This window comes from Bos indicus x Bos taurus, chromosome 4 (genome assembly GCF_003369695.1).
Source record: "Bos indicus x Bos taurus breed Angus x Brahman F1 hybrid chromosome 4, Bos_hybrid_MaternalHap_v2.0, whole genome shotgun sequence".
Taxonomy (NCBI): Eukaryota; Metazoa; Chordata; class Mammalia; order Artiodactyla; family Bovidae; genus Bos; species Bos indicus x Bos taurus.
This window is the reverse complement of record NC_040079.1, coordinates 103,379,244-103,397,487: the sequence shown is the minus strand read 5'-3', so window position 1 is coordinate 103,397,487 and position 18,244 is coordinate 103,379,244. Positions and strand designations below refer to the sequence as shown.

Below are 18,244 nucleotides of genomic sequence, written 5' to 3'. Positions count from 1 at the left end.
ATGGCTGGATGGCATCACTGACTCGATGGATGTGAGTCTGAGTGAACTCCAGGAGTTGGTGATGGACAGGGAGGCCTGGCACGCTGTGGTTCATGGGGTCGCAAAGAGTCGGACACGACTGAGAGACTGATCTGATCTGATCTGAAGGTAGAGCTTAAATTATTCTTATTATCAATGTGTTTAATATGAACTTTACATGCAAATCTCTGTTCATTAAGAAAAATGTTTTTGCTTCAATTTCTAGGTGATTAAAATTAGATGATCTATAGGAGTAAATTTTGAAAAAAATGATGTTTTAAACGTTATTAAATTTGTTTAATTTTTATCAGTGATCAAAATTTAAAGAAGGATTAAGCTAAATTTTATTGGCGGAGATAACATTGTTTATTCACTGTATCTTGTAATGCAGAAATTAGATGTACTCAAGGATACGTACTAAATATATTGACCAATTTTTGTTTAATTCTTGTCATCAGTTGTGTTCTTTACATAGCAAAACAAAGCTTCCATTATTACTCTCATCATTTAGTTATTTTTTGTTGTTCAGTCGCTTTGTCGTGTCTGACTCTTTGTGACCCCATGGACTGCAGCATGCCAGGCTCCTCTGTCCTCCACTATTTCCTGGAGTTTGTTCAAATTTATGTCCATTGAGTCAGTGATGCTATCTAACTATCTCATCCTCTGCTGCCACCTTCTTTTGCCTTCAGTCTTTCCCAGCATCAGTCTCTTTTCCAATGAGTTGGCTCTTCACATCAAGTGATCAAAGCATTGAATCTTCAGCTTCAGCATCAGTCCTTCCAATGAATATTCAGCGTTGATTTCCTTTAGGATGGACTGATTATATCTTTAAGCAAACTTCTATGTGCATGTGAAAATAGAACAGATGTTTAATTAAAAGCATTAACTTTCATTAATTAAAATTAACTTCCTTTCCTTTCAAAATTAAGGCTACAATGAAAAGGCTTATTTTACACTGAAGAGAAAGGTAATTATTTTCATTGCTGCACCAGCTTAGATTTATATATAAATAATACAGCTCCCTACACTTCCACCCCCAGTATCATTCACTGAAACTTCTGCAAGAAAATTGCTGGTGATGGCATAAAAAAGGGACATCTTATTCACTGCCAGTGGAGAATTTTATTTAATCATGTGCCATCCAGTATAACCCTGCTTCTCACTAGGAACTGTACCGGGATCTGGGCAAATTTTAGCCCAGAGGTCATAGCCATGCCTTGGTTTTGGCAGACTTGTGGGTAATGACCACCTCAAAGGGTTACTGTCTAATAAAAAACAGGACTTAACAAAGATTAGGAAGGCGTGCTCGAGGTCTTTGCTGTGTCTTTTTCTCTGTGTACAGGGACAGTTTAGAAGACTCTACTAAGAACTCAGGTTGAAACATGGGTCAAAATTTGATTTAATCAGAGTAAGGCTGAATTAGGACTATAATCCCCATTTCCTAATCCCCAATCAGATGCACTTTTCCTCTTCTACTTTTTTAATAAAAAATTTATCTGTGTATTTATTGGCCGTGCTGGGTCTTCATTGCTCTGTGCGGGCTTTTTCTCGTTGCAGAGAATGGGGGCTCCTCTCTCGCGGTGTGCGGGCTTCTTACTCCGGTGGCTTCTCTTGTGGAGCATGGGCTGTAGGGCACGTGGGCTTCAGGAGTTGCAGCACACCGTCTCAATAGTTGTGGCTTTCAGGTTTTAGAGCACAGGTTCGGTAGTTGTGGCGGATGAGCTTAGCTGCCTTGTAGCATGTGGGATCTGCCACAGAGCAGGGATTGAACCTGTGTCCCTTGCAATGGCAGGCAGATTCTTAACGCTGGTCCACCAGGGAAGCCCCTTCTATTCTAATTTTAACTCCATTGCTAACTTCCTTTGGCAGATACTGTTAGTGTCTGTAACTAGTAACAGATACTGTTAGTCATGTCTCACTATTTATTCTTTTTTTCTACAGTAATACAAATTTCAACCGAGCACATTTTGCCCAGCTGAAGACTATTTTCTAGCTTCCTTTATGGCGTGGCATGGCCATGTGACCAGGTTCTGGCCAATACAGTGTGACTGAAAAACGTGTGTAACTTCGGGTCGTCCCTTTGAAAGAAACACATCCTAACCTTTGCCTTCCCCCTTTCCCACAGGTTGGATCCTGTCTGGCCATGTAGATGAGGGAAATACTTTGAGGATGACAAAGAGATGGATCCCTGACCACCTGATTTGCCCATAATGTATTGTTTTATGAGAAGGAAATAAAGTTTGATATTGTTTAAGTCATTATATTTTTAAATATTATTATAGCCCAGCCTTTATCCTAATGAATTCATCTCCCCTATGATGTTGTTAAGTTTACTTCAGTTAAGTCGCTCAGTCATGTCCGACTCTTTGCAACCCCATGGACTGCAGCACACCAGGCTTCCCTGTCCATCACCAACTCACGGAGCTTGCTCAAACTCATGTCCATTGAATCAGTGTTGCCATCCAACCATCTCATCCTCTGTTGTCCCCTTCTCCTCCCACCTTCAATCTTTCCCAGCATCAGGGTCTTTTCCAGTGAGTCAGTTCTTCACATCAGGTGGCCAAAGTATTGGAGTTTCAGGTTCAACATCAGTCCTTCCAATGAATATTCAGGACTGATTTCCTTTAGGACTGACTGACTGGATCTTCTTGCAGTCCAGGCGACTCTCAAGAGTCTTCTCCAACACCACAGTTTAAAAGAAAAAATTCTTCGGTGCTCAGCTTTATGGTCCAACTCTCACATCCATACATGACTACTGAAAAAACCATAGCTTTGACTAGATGGACCTTTGTTGGCAAAGTAATGTCTCTGCTTTTTAATATACTGTCTAGGTTGGTCATAGCTTTTCTTCCAAGGATCAAGTGTCTTTTTAATTTCATGGCTGCAGTCACCATCTGCAGTGATTTTGGAGTGCAAGAAAAGAAAGTCTGTCACTGTTTCCATTGTTTCCCCATCTATTTGCCATGAAGTGATGGGACCAGATACCATGATCTTCGTTTTCTGAATGTTAAGTTTCAAGCCAGCTTTTTCACTCTTCTCTTTCAGTTTCATCAAGAGGCTCTTTAGTTCCTCTTTGCTTTCTGCCATAAGAGTGGTGTAATCAGCATATCTGAGGTTATTGATATTTCTCCTGGCAATCCTGATTCCAGCTTGTGCTTTTGTCCTTAAGGAATTGCAAATTAAAACAAGATACCAGTGCACACCCACTAGAATCCAAAACACTGAAAAACACCAAATACAGTTGAGAATGTAAAGCAAAAGAAACCATCATTCATTGCTGGTGCAAATATAAATTGATATAGCCACTTTGGAAGATAGTCTGGTGTGCATGTATGCTAAGTTGTTAGGTCATGTCCAACATTTGTGACCCTATGGACCATAGCCCGCCAGGCTCCTCTAGCCATGGGATTTTCCAGACAAGAATACTGGAGTGGGTTGCCATTTCCTACACTCCAGAGAATCTTTCCGACCCAGGGATTGAACCCACATCTCTCAGGTCTCCTGCATTGGCAGGCAGGTTCTTTACCTCTAGCTCCACCTGGGAAACCCAGTATCTGGCAGTTTCTTATAAAACTAAACACGCTGTTAACACACTAACCTGCAATTTCACTTCCTAGTTTTTATGCAAATGAGTTGAAAACATGTCACACAAAATCCTGCACGTGAACATTTATGGCAGCTTTATTCACAACTGTCCGAAATTTGGAGCAAGCAAGATGTCTTTTAATGGGTGAGTAAGTAAATAAACCTCCACATGGTGAAATATTAGTGTTTAAAAGTTTGCTATTAAGAAAAAACGTGGAGGAACCTTAAAAGCATGCTGCTAAGTGAAAGAAGCCTCGCTTCTTGAGGCTTCAAAAAGGCCTCGCTGCATGAGTCCAGTTATATGACATTCTGGAAAAGGCAAAACTATGCAGATGGAAAAGAAAAAAGAAATCAGTGCCAGGGACTTCAGTGGCAGGATGGAAGGATAAATATTTCCTGCTAATATCTAATATTTGAATGGCATTGTCTGTTTTACTTATTTCAGGTAAAGGCATATATCTGGTTCCTTTTACTCTATCTTGGTCATTACTGAGTTAACAGTAACTTTGTATTATGTATTTTATTGGTCAATATTATGTGTGTAATTAATATTGCTATTTAGTGGGAGAGAGTCTAAGAATTTTTTAGTATTGAAGAAGGGTTCTCATGAACACTCCCACTGAAAAGCCCAGGGACAGACAATTCATAAAAGAAGAAATTAAACTAGTAAACTTTTTCAAAAGAATTTTTCAATACAAAATTTTCAACTTAAGAACATTTTTGTTTATTATACTGGCAAACATGAAAAAAGCAAAATTCTTAGTGTTGAAGATATCGGACGTGGACAAGTCCGTACTCTCATAAACTGAGGATGAAAACAAAATTTTTTCCAGTATTATGGAGAAATAATCGACATACATCCCTGTAGAAGTTTCAAGTGTATAGCTTGATGGTTTGATTTACGTGTATTGTTACAGTAGATTTAACTGACATCCATCCTCTTATACAGGTACAACAAAAATGAAAAAGTTCTCTTATGATGAGACCTCTTAGACTCTATTCTCTCAACAAATGTCTTGTGTATCACACAGTCATCAGGTTGTATATTATGTCCCTAGTACTTACCTACCTTATGACTGAAAGTTTGCACTTTTAGTCATCATCCTGCTGTTTCTCCTTTCGCACCATTGGCCTATAGTAACCACAAGTCTGATCTGTCTCTCTGTGAGTTTGGAGGTTTTTGCTTTTTCTTTAGATTCCACATGTAAGCGAGATCATGTAGTATTTGTCTTTCTCTGTCTGATTTATCTCATTTAACATAATGCTGTTTTGCTGCATCCTTGTTGGAAATGGTAGGGTTTCCTTTTCTATGGCTGAAAAATATTATGCTCAGTCACTCAGTCGTGTCCCACTCTTTGTGACCCATGGATTGCAGCTCACTAGGCTCCTTTGTGCATGGAATTTTCCAGGCAAGAATACTGGAGTGGGATTGCCATTTCCTACTCCAGGGAGAATAATATTTATATATATATTAAATATGATATATATAAATCACAACTTTTTTATCCACATATGGACTAATGGACGCTTAGGTTAGAAGCAAAAATTTTACATTGTTTTATGGGGTGCAACTTGGCAATATATACAAAATGTTGATTGTGCATGCCTGTGATCTCACATTTCCACTTTTAGGATTTTTTTCCCACAAAAATAATTAGGTAAATGTACAAAAGTGAACATTTGGAGATGAGCATCACAACACTTTATAATATTAAAACTTTAAAAACAGTAAATTGTCCTAAAGGATGGGTTAGTTAACTAAATTATGGTACATTTAGGTATTGGAACACTGACAGCTATTTTAAAAATGAGGTCAAGATGTTTTCTTTCTTTTTCTTTTGAGTGAAAATAGCAGCTTGCACAACACCATGTGAAATATGATTCTATTTAAGTAAATATTTTATATATAAGCATAGGCTTTTAATGATATTCACTAAAATGTTAACAGAGGCTGTCTCTAGGGAGTGATCTTTGGGCTGAGGTTGGAGGAGGTGGAAGGTTGCATTTTCATTTATACTCTGTGGTAATGCTTGGATTTGTTCTATAGTGTACATACTGAATTTTATAATTTGCAGATATAAGGAAGATTAAAATTTTGACACTAGAAATAAATAGAAGAGATCCTTACATTTGAAAATGTTTGGAAATCCTGGTTATATGATTTCTTATTGATTTCAAATTCCTTATTGATTTAGCATTTTATGCTTCTGACCTCTAGACCAACCTTTAAGATTCCTTCCAGTGCTAAAAGTCTGTGATTTTCTTCTGCTTGCTGTTGCTGCTGCCATGTCAAATGAGAACTGCTTAGGTAAATCTTAGAGACTCCCTAATGGGAAGACCCTTACACTAGTTCAGGTTCTAGTTTTCCTCCTATTTCAAATGATTTTATTCCTGGGTGACAGTCTTGAGCTGGTTATGAAAACATGTAGAAGAGCACTGGGTTTGGAAAAGCTAGAAGTGGTTCTAAGAATCTCTGCTTTCCTGAACCTAGAACCCGTTATACAGAGGGAAGTAGGTCAGAAAGAGAAAAACAAATATCGTATATTAACGCCTGTGCACAGCATCTAGAAAAAAATGGTACTGATGAACGCATTTGCAGGGAAGGAATAGAGATGCAGATGTAGAGAACAGACTGTGCATACAGCAGGCGAAGGAGAGGGTGGGACAAGTTGAGAGAGTAGTGTTGACATATGTACTCTATTGTGTAAAGTAGATGGCTAGTGGGAGGCTGCTGTATTGCATAGGGAGCCCAGCCTGGTGCTCTGTGATGTAGAAGGGTGTGACGGGGGGAGGGGACTAAGGCTCTAGAAGGAGGGGAAATATAGATATTTATGAGCGATTAGCATTGTTGTACAACAGAAACCAATGCAAAATTGTAAAGCAATATCAATAACCTCAGATAAGCAGATGACACCACCCTTATGGCAGAAAGTGAAGAACTAAAGAACCTCTTGATGAAAGTGAAAGAAAAGAGTGAAAAAGCTTGACTTTTTCAAATGTTGACTTAAAACTCAACATTCAGAAAACTAAGACCATGGCATCCGGTCCCATCACTTCATGGCAAATAGATGGGGAAACAATGGAAACAGTGACAGACTTTATTTTCTTGGGTTCCAAAATCACAGCAGATGATGACTGCAGCCATAAAATTAAAAGACGTTTGCTCATTGGAAGAAAAGCTATGACAAACCTAGACAGCATATTAAAAAACAGAGACATTACTTTGCCAACAAAGATCCGTCTAGTCAGAGCTATGGTTTTTCCAGTAGTCATGTATGGATGTGAGAGGTGGACTATTAAGAAAACTGAACACCAAAGAATTGAGGCTTTTGAACTGTGGTGTCAGAGAAGACTCTTGAGAGTCCCTTGGACTTCAAGGAGATCCAACCAGTCCATCCTAAAGGAAACAGTCCTGAATATACATAGGAAGGACTGATGCTAAAGCTGAAACTCCAATACTTTGGCCACATGATGCGAAGAACCAAATCATTGGAAAAGACCCTGATGCTGGGAAAGATTGAAGGTGGGAGGAGAAGGGGACAACAGAGGATGAGATGGTTGGATGGCATCACCAACTCGATGGACATGAGTTTGAGCAAGCTCTGGGAGTTGGTGATGGACAGGGAAGCCTGGCGTGCTGCAGTCCATGGGGTCATGAAAGAGTCGGACTCGACTGAGCAACTGAACTGAAATGAATTCTTCGACGCTCTGCCTTCTTTACGGCCCAGCTCTCATAACCATACGTGACCCTGAGAAGACCATAGCCTTGATTATACGGACCTTTGTCAGCAGAGTGTCGACCAGTGTCAACCCTTGTTGGCTTTTGAACACTGTCTAGGTTTGTCATAGCTTTCCTTCCAAGAAGCAATCGCCTTCTGATTTCATGGCTGCAGTCACCATCCACAGTAAGTCAAAACCAAGTCAACAGGTACAAAGAAAGGTCCCTTCCCCTGCACCTGGTTCCCACTCAGCACCATAGATAATAAATTCCATAACCTTCTGCCTTAAAAAAAATAATAATAAATCTCTTGCTTTTTTGGGGGGTCAGATGTAGGCCAGATTTGAGTGGGAACAGGGATCATGAATTGATTTTTCATATATATATATCAGGACTTTTCTATTTTACTCTTAGATTCAGGATATCACTACTAGGATGGTTTATCATTTGTTTAATTAGAACGTATTACCTCCAATTTGACGTGACTCAACCATGTTTTCCTCCCAGAGCTCTTTCTCTTATGTGTTCAGGCAAGCTGAAAAGCCTCAGAATTATTTGGAATTCCTTTCTAGTAAGTTACCTCATACTCAGTTAGCTATTAAATTCTGTTTCACTTTAAGTTTATGGTTCAATACAAGGAACTACGGTTTCCTTAACTAATGCTGCTCACTTTTTCTGTCCACTGTTCTCAGTCTTATTTCCATTGTCTTTCCAACCCTGGGTGTTTCTTACCTGGACTTAAAATCTTTCCACCTCGGGTTGTATATTTATTGATACTTCAATAGTAAGCCAGTTTAGATGGTTGCAATATAAGTATTTTTAGTACTTATTTTTGTACCTGCTTTATGCTAAGAATTGCATGTATGTGTGTGAGTGTGACTGTGTCGGTGTGCTGGGTGCTGGTGGAAGGGGTGATGATGTGTAAAGTAATAGAAGACAGAATCCATTTTAAAGTATGAACTTAATTTTAAAGTATGAACTTAATTAAACACTATTATGATTTCCTGGCTTCAGTCCCAGCTACAAAATCTTGCAAAGGTTACATCAAAATCAAATGCCTGATCAAGAAATTCAAAACCTTTATCATTCCTAATTTGCCTTACTCACCTTCCAACTGATTCCTGCTCGTCATCTCTCCTTCATCAGTCCTGACATTCACTCCCCTCTTCCTGGACTCATTCACACAAGAATGATCACTGTCTCCTACTGCAAGGTCAGAATTTCACTGGAGGTGTCCTTCAACTCTGAGTTTAGGGTATCCCAGTACCTCCTGGCCCTTCTTTTATTATTATCACTACCACAACGTTTTCCGTATCTCCCAAATGCTGTTAGAGTTCTCATTACAGGCTTGCTGAAGCAATCTTAAATGGTAACTTTCTCAGGAAAATAAGGACTCCTGGACTTATATCCCATACTCAGCTCAAACAGTTTGTATTTTCCCACAAGAGATGTACATAGATAATTAGGTCTTTGAGAGCAAAAATTCTGACTTAATTTGTCTTTATCTACCAGAGTGCTTTAGATGTGTAAGTTTCTTGAGGACTTCCTTGATGGTCCTGTGGCTAAGACTCTGAGCTCCCAATATAGGGGGCTTAGTTTCAATCCCTGGTCAGAAAATAAGATTCCAGATGCCACAACTAAAAGATCCTGCATGCTGCAACAAAGATCATAGATCACACATGCTGCAACTAAAACCTGACCACAAATGATTTTTTTTTTAAAGAAAATTTCTTGAATTAATGAATAAATAGTTTTATACAACTAGATCCTTTGCCAGGTCTCCCTGTCCATCACCAACTCCCGGAGTTCACTCAGACTCACATCCATCGAGTCAGTGATGCCATCCAGCCATCTCATCCTCTGTCGTCCCCTTCTCCTCCTGCCCCCAATCCCTCCCAGCATCAGAGTCTTTTCCACTGAGTCAACTCTTCGCATGGGTGGCCAAAGTACTGGGGTTTCAGCCTTAGCATCAGTCCTTCCAAAGATATCCCAGGGCTGATTTCCTTCAGAATGGACTGGTTGGATCTCCTTGCAGTTCAAGGGACTCTCAAGAGTCTTCTCCAGCACCACAGTTCAAAAGAAAAAATTCTTCAGCACTCAGCCTTCTTCACAGTCCAACTCTCACAGCCATACATGACCACAGGAAAAACCATAGCCTTGACTAGACAGACCTTTGTTGGCAAAGTAATGTCTCTGCTTTTGAATATGCTATCTAGGTTGGTCATAACTTTTCTTCCAAGGAGTAAGCGTCTTTTGATTTCATGGCTGCAATGACCATCTGCAGTGATTTTGGAGCCCCCCAAAATAAAGTCTGACACTGCTTCCACTGTTTCCCCATCTATTTCCCATGAAGTGATGGGACCAAATGCCATGATCTTCGTTTTCTGAATGTTGAGCTTTAAGCCAACTTTTTCACTCTCCTCTTTCACTTTCATCAAGAGGCTTTTTAGTTCCTCTTCACTTTCTGCCATAAGGGTGGTGTCATCTGCATATCTGAGGTGATTGATATTTCTCCCGGCAATCTTGATTCCAGCTTGTGCTTCTTCCAGCCCAGCGTTTCTCATGATGTACTCTGCATAGAAGTTAAATAAGCCGGTTGACAATATACAGCCTTGACATACTCCTTTTCCTATTTGGAACCAGTCTGTTGTTCCATGTCCAGTCACCTAACTTTGACATTCAATAGTACTATTATGTACTGAATGGTGTGGCTTGATATTCTTTGTTATAGTTTCTTCCACTCTTATTTTATCCTAAAAATCATGTAAGTACTTGTTCTATAGACTGTAAATGTGTGTGTCTTTCCAAAGCTGTAGGCTGAAATCTAATCCCCAATGTATTTGGGGTAGAGCCTTCGGGAGGTGATTAGGTCATGAGGGCAGAGCCATCATGAATAGAATTAGTGTCCTCATAAAAGGGGCAAAAGTGGAAGCAGTGATAGATTTTATTTTGGGGTGCTCCAAAATAACTGTAGATGGTGACTGCAGCCATGAAATTAAAAGATGCTTGCTCCTTGGAAGGAAAGCCATGACAAATCTAGATATTGTATTAAAAAGCAGAGATTATCACTTTGCCAACAAAGGTCCATATAGTGAAAGCTATGGTTTTTCCAGTAGCCATGTACGGATGTGAGAGTTGGACCATAAAGAAGGCTGATTGCCAAAGAATTGATGCTTTTGAACTGTGATGTTGGGGAAGACTCTTGAGAGTCCCTTGGACTGCAAGGAGATCAAACCCCTCAGTCCTAAAGGAAATCAACCCTGAATATGCATTGGAAGGACAAATGGTGAAGCTAAAACTCCACTACTCTGGCCACCTGATGTGAAGAGCTGACTCATTGGAAAAGAGCCTGATGCTGAGAAAGATTGAGGGCAAAAGAAGAGGGCAGCAAGGATGAGATGGTTAGATAGCATCACTGACTCAACAGACATGAATTTGAGCAAACTCCAGCAGATAGCAGAGGACAGAGGAGCCTGGCGTGCTACAGTCCATGGGGTCGTAAACAGTCAGACATGACAGTGACTGAAGAACAACCGAAGGGGCTTACCTCATGGCTCGAATAGTAAAGAATCCACTTACAATGCAAGAGATATAGGAGGTGTGGGTTCGATCCCTGGGTCAGGAAGATCCCTTGGAGGAGGAAACGGCAATCCACTCCAGTATTCTCTCCTAGAGAATCCCATGGACAGAAGAGCCTGGCGGGCTACAGTCCACAGAGTCGAAAAGAATTGGACATGACTGAGCATGCATGTGCTACTCTCTCCTCATAAAAGAGACCCCAGAAAGCTCTCTGTGTGTGTGCAGACACAGTAGGAGGACAACCATTTATGAGCCAGAAAGAAGGCTCTCACCTGCCACCGAATCTGCCAGTATCTTGCTCTTGGACTTCCCAGCCCCCCAGAACTGATAAATTTCTATTTTTTACAAGCCACCCAGGGTCTGTTACAGCATCCCAAGTAGACTAAGGTGGCTTGTGAAGCATGCGCATACTCCAGGCCTTTGGGGCCTTTCCAAACCTATGGAATCAGAAAGTTCTGCGGAAGACGCTCAGAATCTGTATTTTTAACACCCAACTGAGTTGATTCTTATGGCCAGAGAAATTTGGAAACTCTGTTATATTGAGAAACGTAATAAATATTAGTTGAGGTTAATAGTTCTCTTTGATCATTATGCCAAATACAATTCCATAAGCATTAACCTGATGTCAGAATGCCTGAATTCCAGCCTTGTTAATTACCATCTGAGTGATTGGGGGCTAGTTCAGTGTTTCTTAAACTTGTCTGCCAATTAGAATCACAGGGCTTCTTTACCATCTGAGCCACCAGGAAAGCCCACACAGGGTCTCTAAAAAATTCCAAAACCCAGGCCACACCCAAGACCAATTTAATCACACTTTCTAGTGCTGTGACACAGGCATCAGTATTTTTCGACGTTCCCCCGCCAAGTGATTGATGTCAACACACAAACAAGCTTGAGAATCACTGGACTAATTTACTCTCTCTGTTTCTTCATGAGTCAAATGTGGACAATAACTTCCATTCGAAAATGTTACTGTCATTAATACATGTGAATATATGTTATAAAAGATAAAACTTTGTGTGTTAGTTGCTCAGTTGTGTCAGACTCTTTGCGACCCCATAGACTCTAGGATTCTTGGTCCATGGAGTTCTCCAGGCAAGAATACTGGAGTGGGTTGCTATTTCCTTCTCCAGGGGATCTGATCTTCCCACCACAGTGATTGAACTGGGGTCTTCCACATTGCAGGCAGATTCTTTACCGTCTGAGCCACCAGCAAAACCTAAATGATAAAACTTTATATAAACCTAATTATATTTTAGGCTTTAAAATATTTTTAATAAAAACAAATTTGCCAGTAATAATTTTAATATTTTAGATATATGTATATTTGTAGTGCTTATAATTGTGATGATCAGTTCAATAGTTTAGTGGGATAGATTTAGCTTGTGAAGGAAACCATCATTCAGAAAGCTAACCTTACAATTTAGGTAAATTTCCTTCAAGTGGCCCTGGTTTAAAGCAGTGGTTCTCAGCTCTTAGAGTGTATCAACATGTTCCTTGACTGGGGTTTATCCTCAAAGATTTTGACTCCATAGGTCTGGAGTGGGGCTCCAGCAACTACAAGTTTATAAAGATAAACATGTCACTCTGTTGCCCTGTTGCTAACCATGGTGAGTCTGCTATTTATGTTTAGGCCTTTTGCTTTATCTATGATATTTAGTCATAAATGTTCTACTTTTCTCCTGTCAGAACTCTCTCTTCATCATGTAAGCAGAAAACAATTTTAGAATAGTTTTAAAAATATCTGAAGCCAGGACTTCCCTGGGGGTCTAGTGTTTGCCAAAGTGGGGGACATGGGTTTGATCCCTGGTGTGGGAAGAGTCCACATGCCGTGGGGCAACTAAACCCACGTGCCACAATTACGGAGACTGTGCTCCAGAATCTGCATGCCTAGAGCTGGTACTCTGCCAGCAAGGGAAGCTCACGCAGCACAACTAGAGACTAGCCCCTGCTCGCTGAAACTAGAGATCGAGAACAGCAAAGAAACCCAGTGCAGCCATAAAGAAAATAAAAAACAAAGCAAAAAACTTTTGAAGCCATATGGGTACCATTCTTTATTACCAGTACCATTTGATCTTTAATACAATCTTGCAGTTTTTTTTTTTTTAATATCTGAACTGGCCTTCTTGATTTATACTCAACCTTTCTAATGGCTATAATGACTATCTGCGTTTCTAAAAATTCAGAGAATGTGTGGGTCCTCTGCTGACCTGAATCTGTCTCTCTAGGGCTGAATCACTTTCAGAATCACTTTCTTCAGCTTCATTGTGCATGGGTAGCACCTGAGAGGCTCATTAACAACGTACACTCTATCCAGACGTGGTGGATTAACCTTTGGGTTGAAGCCAAAGATTCTGGATTCTAAGCTATCTGCCTGGGTTATTCCAGTGAACACTGCACTTTGAGAAGTATTGGCTCTATGGAACTAAGTGGCTGGGGAAGCTTCGGTGAGGTAGAGACACTAAGGAAGGGCTCATAGGATCCAGACACAAAACTCTGTAAGGAACTCTGTGTTCTCTTCCTTCCTGTGCTTCACCTTTGTGCAAATAATGTTAGATAACCATGTGTTTAGGGGCTTCCCTGGTGGCTCAGCTGGTAGAGAATCTGCCTGCAGTGCGGGAGACCTGGGTTCGACCCCTGGGTTGGGAAGATCCCCACCCACTGCAGCATTCTTGCCTGGAGTATCCCATGGGCAGAGAGGCCTTGTGGGCCCATGGGGTCACAAAGAATTGAACGCTACTGAGCGACTGAACACAGCACACAAGTGGTGTAGTGGGAAAGAATCCATCTGCCAGTGCAGGGCAAGCGATGTGAGCTCAATCTCTGGGTCAGGAAGATCCCCTGAAGAAGGAAATGGCTACGCACTCCAGTATTCTTGCCTGGAAAATTCCATGGACAGAGGGCAGTTCAGTTCAGTTCGGTCTCTCAGTCGTGTCCGACTCTTTGCGACCCCATGGACTGCAGCACGGGGACAGAGGGCAAGGAGAGAACAAAGAAAGAGGCAGGCGAATCTAGATTGGTAGGTGGTGGTGAACAGGCAAGGAGCTTACATAGAAGCCTTGTCTTGGGCGGCTGCAAGATGAGTAGATGTTCTCAACTGCCCACCAGAATCTTAAGAGTTTATGTAGAGGCCTTGTATACCATCCAGATGGTCTCAATAAACATAGCTCTCTCAAGGCTGTGTCCTTGAAACTGTTTCCACTGTTAGAATGGTGGGCAGAACATACATCGCAAAGGCAAGGGAGGGTGTAAGAAGCCTCCAGTTGTGCAGGTCCAGCTCCTGGTTAACTGGTGGTCATGTTCTCTGGATGGCCTCTTCCAACAGTTGCTAGGCTTTGAGCATTAGGGCCTACTGACTTTTGTTGCCGATCCCAGCATGGAGACTGGGTCAGAGAAGACACAGTGAACACATTGGTTTACAATGAGGAAAGGCTCCCTTTCCTTCTCTTTCTGTTTTCCTTTCCTCCTTCATCTTGACCTTTCCCCATATTTGTCTTTTCCCTTGGTTTGTTGGTTTGTGGTCCATTCTTGAGGAAACAGCCATCTAGAACAGACCTGGATACAAAAGCGAAGAAAAGAAAAAACCCTCTACATCAGAAATCACATCAATAACAAACAAAACACCCAATTCATCTTTAAATTACACCGTTAGCACATTTGATAATTCACTTGTGTTAATTATTTTTACTGTTATGTATAATTGTATTTGACCCGTCTTCATTTCATGACTATGCTTTTATTTGTTTACTTTCATTTATCAGCCCTACCCACTCCAGTATGCTTGGGCTTTCCTTGTGGCTCAGCTGGTAAAGAATCCGCCTGCAATGCAGGAGACCTGGGTTCAATCCCTGGGTTGGGAAGATCCCCTGGAGAAGGGAAAGGCTGCCCACTCCAGTATGCTGGCCTGGAGAATTCCATGGACTGTATAGTCCATGGGGTCCCAAAGAGTCAGACACGACTGAGCCACTTTCACTTTCACTTTTCACCAGCACTTTAATGCATCCTGAAAGCCTTCATCTGCCTATGGTTTCAGGTAAACTGTGTTCTTTCTGCAAAACGTGCAGTAAATGATTTTCTACTAAAATACGTTAGCTTGGTAGGAACGTATAAGGATGGATCACTGGATTTTCATATTCTACGTTTTCTGTCTTAAAGAAACTTGTGGATTGTTAATCAATTTTTATGGTAAATCAGTATTGAATAAGCTTCAGACTCAACAGTACTTGAAACCCGAAGAAACTTAAGACTAGACTTCAAAAAAAGTTCGCCTTTTTTTCCCTTTTAGTGCTTGCTGTGGAGTGCTTGGGCTTTTCTTTCCCTCTGCGGCCACCTGGTTCCTCATTAGCCGTCGCCCTGGGTTTTGGAGACTAAAAAGCCCCGCGGGCCTCCAGGTGCTCAATGATTACTTGGCGGACAAGAGTCACATTGAGTGGTACGTGCCATCAAAAGCAGATGTGGCAGTATTTGAAGCTGTCTCTCACCCACCACTTGCCAACTTGTGTCATGCCCTCTGTTGGTATAGTCACATCACCTCTTATGAAAAGGAAAAGGCCAGCCTGTCAGGAGTGAAGAAGGCCTTAGGAAAGTATGGCCCTGCTAATGTGGCAGACACCACAGAAAGTGGAGCTACAGATAGTAAAGATAACGATGATGACATTGATCGCTTCGGATCTGAGGAGGAGGACGAAAGTGAAGAAGCCAAGAGGTGATGAGAAGAGCGCCTTGCACAGTATGAGTCAAAGAAAGCAATAAATCCAGATCTTGTTGCCAAGTCTTCCAACTTATTAGACGTGAAACCTTGGGATGGTGAGACAGATCTAGCAAAACTAGAGGAGTGCATCAGAAGCGTTCAAGAGGATGGCTTGGTCCGAGCCTCTTCTAAATTAGTTCTGGTTGGGTATGGCATTAAAAAACTTCAAATACAGTGTATAGTTGAAGATGACAAAGTTGGGACAAACATGCTGGAGGAGCAGATCACTGCTTTTGTCAAGTATGTACAGTCTATGGACGTGGCTGCATTCAAGAAGATCTAAAATCCATTGTGGATCAGTGCCCTTAAATAAAAGTTTGAAAGATTAAAGGAAAAAAAAAAAAAAAAAAGGTTAGATTGTGTGCACAGGCTAAGTTGCTTCAGTCGACCCCATGAACTGAGGCCCTCCAGGCTCCTCTCTCTGTCCATGGGATTCTCTAGGCAATAATACGAGAGTGGGTTGCCACGCTTGCCTCCAGGGGATCTTCCCAATCCAAAGATAGAAACCTGTCTCTTATGTCTCCTGCATTGGCAGGTGAAGTCTTTACCACTAGTGCCACCTGGAAAGCCCTAGATCAGTATGAGAGCAGACAAACTGATTAATCTTTTTCCAAATCTTTTGCATAAAACTCCAATTATAAACACAGCTCTCTGCCCATCTTCCTGCCACTCCCTGCTTCCACAGACAAGTTGTGCTCTTTATTGTGATTTGGAAGGCACCAACCATAATGGCTAAGTCAGTGCTGTTTAAATAAGAGCTATAATCATATCCACATCATCTCTATGTTTGTTTAAACTCTGTTACTTCTCATGTAAATTACAGAAATCGCCCCTTGTCCCAGAACAACCCTCCCAACCCATTCTGTAGCCCAAGGCTGACCAAGGTATTTTTTCTAAAATAGACATTTTGCTATTTCTCACTTTTGCTTAAAATCTTCTGTTGGTCTCCTGTGCTGTGTTCTCTGTTTTTCTGGTCATCTGGAATGATTTCATTACACATGGAAATTAAATGAGATTCTTAAATTTAATATTAGAGGGCACATAAGCCAGTCCTTCCTAGGGCATGGCAGCTAAAAGAGGAGAAGTTCAAGAGCTGTCAATGGCCATATTCTTCACGCCGTGCAGGAACCACAAAGAGAAGCAGAGATGAGAGAGAGGGAGCAAGCTGCTGCTTGTGTTGGAAGCTCTGGTTCAAACTGTCCCCAACTCTTGCCTGTACCCCTGTTCTTCCAGAAGTTGCTTGTTCTGCCCTTTCTGTGTCACATAAGATACCCCAGTACATTCTTATAAAGTCCCTCCTTTCACCGAGGCTTAGAAGTAGGTTTTTGTCACCTGCAAACAAGAGTCTTGGTTAGAACAGCTTGTAAGGAAAAATACAACTGCTCCTGATACATAACAAGCACTCTGTTAATCCTTTTCATGATCATTTGCCTGATTTTCAGCATCATCCCTGTAACAAAAGGATATATATCAGTCCTCTTAGGTTACATTAATACAGAATTGACACTTAAGAACTAATGACTGGTAATGTAATCAACATTAGTGCAACTGAAGGAAGAAAAAAATAATAGCTTGTAAGGCCCTTCATGATATGGCCCCAGATTATCAAATCACAGTCTCCATGTAACTGTTAGGAAGATGTTCCGCTTCAAGTAACAGAACACAAACAGACTTACAAGGCATTCTGTTCTCTCTCGTACCAAGAAGGGTAGACAAAGATAGTGCTGGGAATGGCTTATCAGCTCAACTAAATGATAATGGGGCTTCCCAGGGGGCTCAGTGGTAAGGAATCTGCTGCTAAGCAGGAACTACAGGAGACAAGGGTTCGATCCTGGGATCAGGAAGATACCCTGGAAAAGGAAATTGCTCCCCACTCTAGTATTCTTGCCTGGAGAATCCCATGGACAGAGGAGCCTGGAGGGCTACAGTCCATGGGGTCACAAAGAATTGGACATGACTTAGCGACTAAACAACAATTAAACGTTAATGCCTTAGCTCTTTGCAATTTGAGTCTTTCCTTGATCCCAAGATGGTGGTAGCAGCTCCAGACAGTCTTTAAGACTTATGTAAGCATCTTCGATAAGGCAGCAGAGGGCAACAGCTTTCTCCTTGGGAGGGTCTCCTTTTAGCCTGGAAAAGAAGCCTCAGCGGACTTGTCCTTAGATCTCATTAGCCAGCACTGGATCACATGCCCAATCCTAGGCTCATGATTGTGAAGTGAAAAGTACCTTCATTCATTCTCTAGCTGGCTATAATTCCCTGGACCTGGGCTAGTTATTGGAGGCTTTGTTAGCAGAGAATAGAAAGTGGAGCTGTGTATAGTAAGAAGCCATATCTCCCACACACATATTTCCATACCACCATCATTGCCACCCCAATTCTAAAAGCCAGTCTAATTGAGTGCCTTCAGCACTCAAACATACTATACTCTCTGTGGTGTCTGGGTCTTTGCACATGACTTGCTTTACCCAGAACACACTGTCTTTGCTTCATTTACTAACATCTTGATCTGAATGGCTCCTACTTCTCCCTTTAGGCCTCAGTTTCAATACTACTTCCTTTGAAAAGTCTTCCCTGATCCCCAGTACTCCAGC

The 18,244-nt window shown here is 41.4% G+C and overlaps 1 pseudogene; it reads left to right on the top strand.

Annotated features, from left to right (window-relative positions):
* The first annotated feature begins 3,659 nt into the window (after positions 1 to 3,659).
* Positions 3,660 to 15,933, top strand: LOC113890928 (annotated as a pseudogene).
* Positions 15,934 to 18,244: the final 2,311 nt, after the last annotated feature.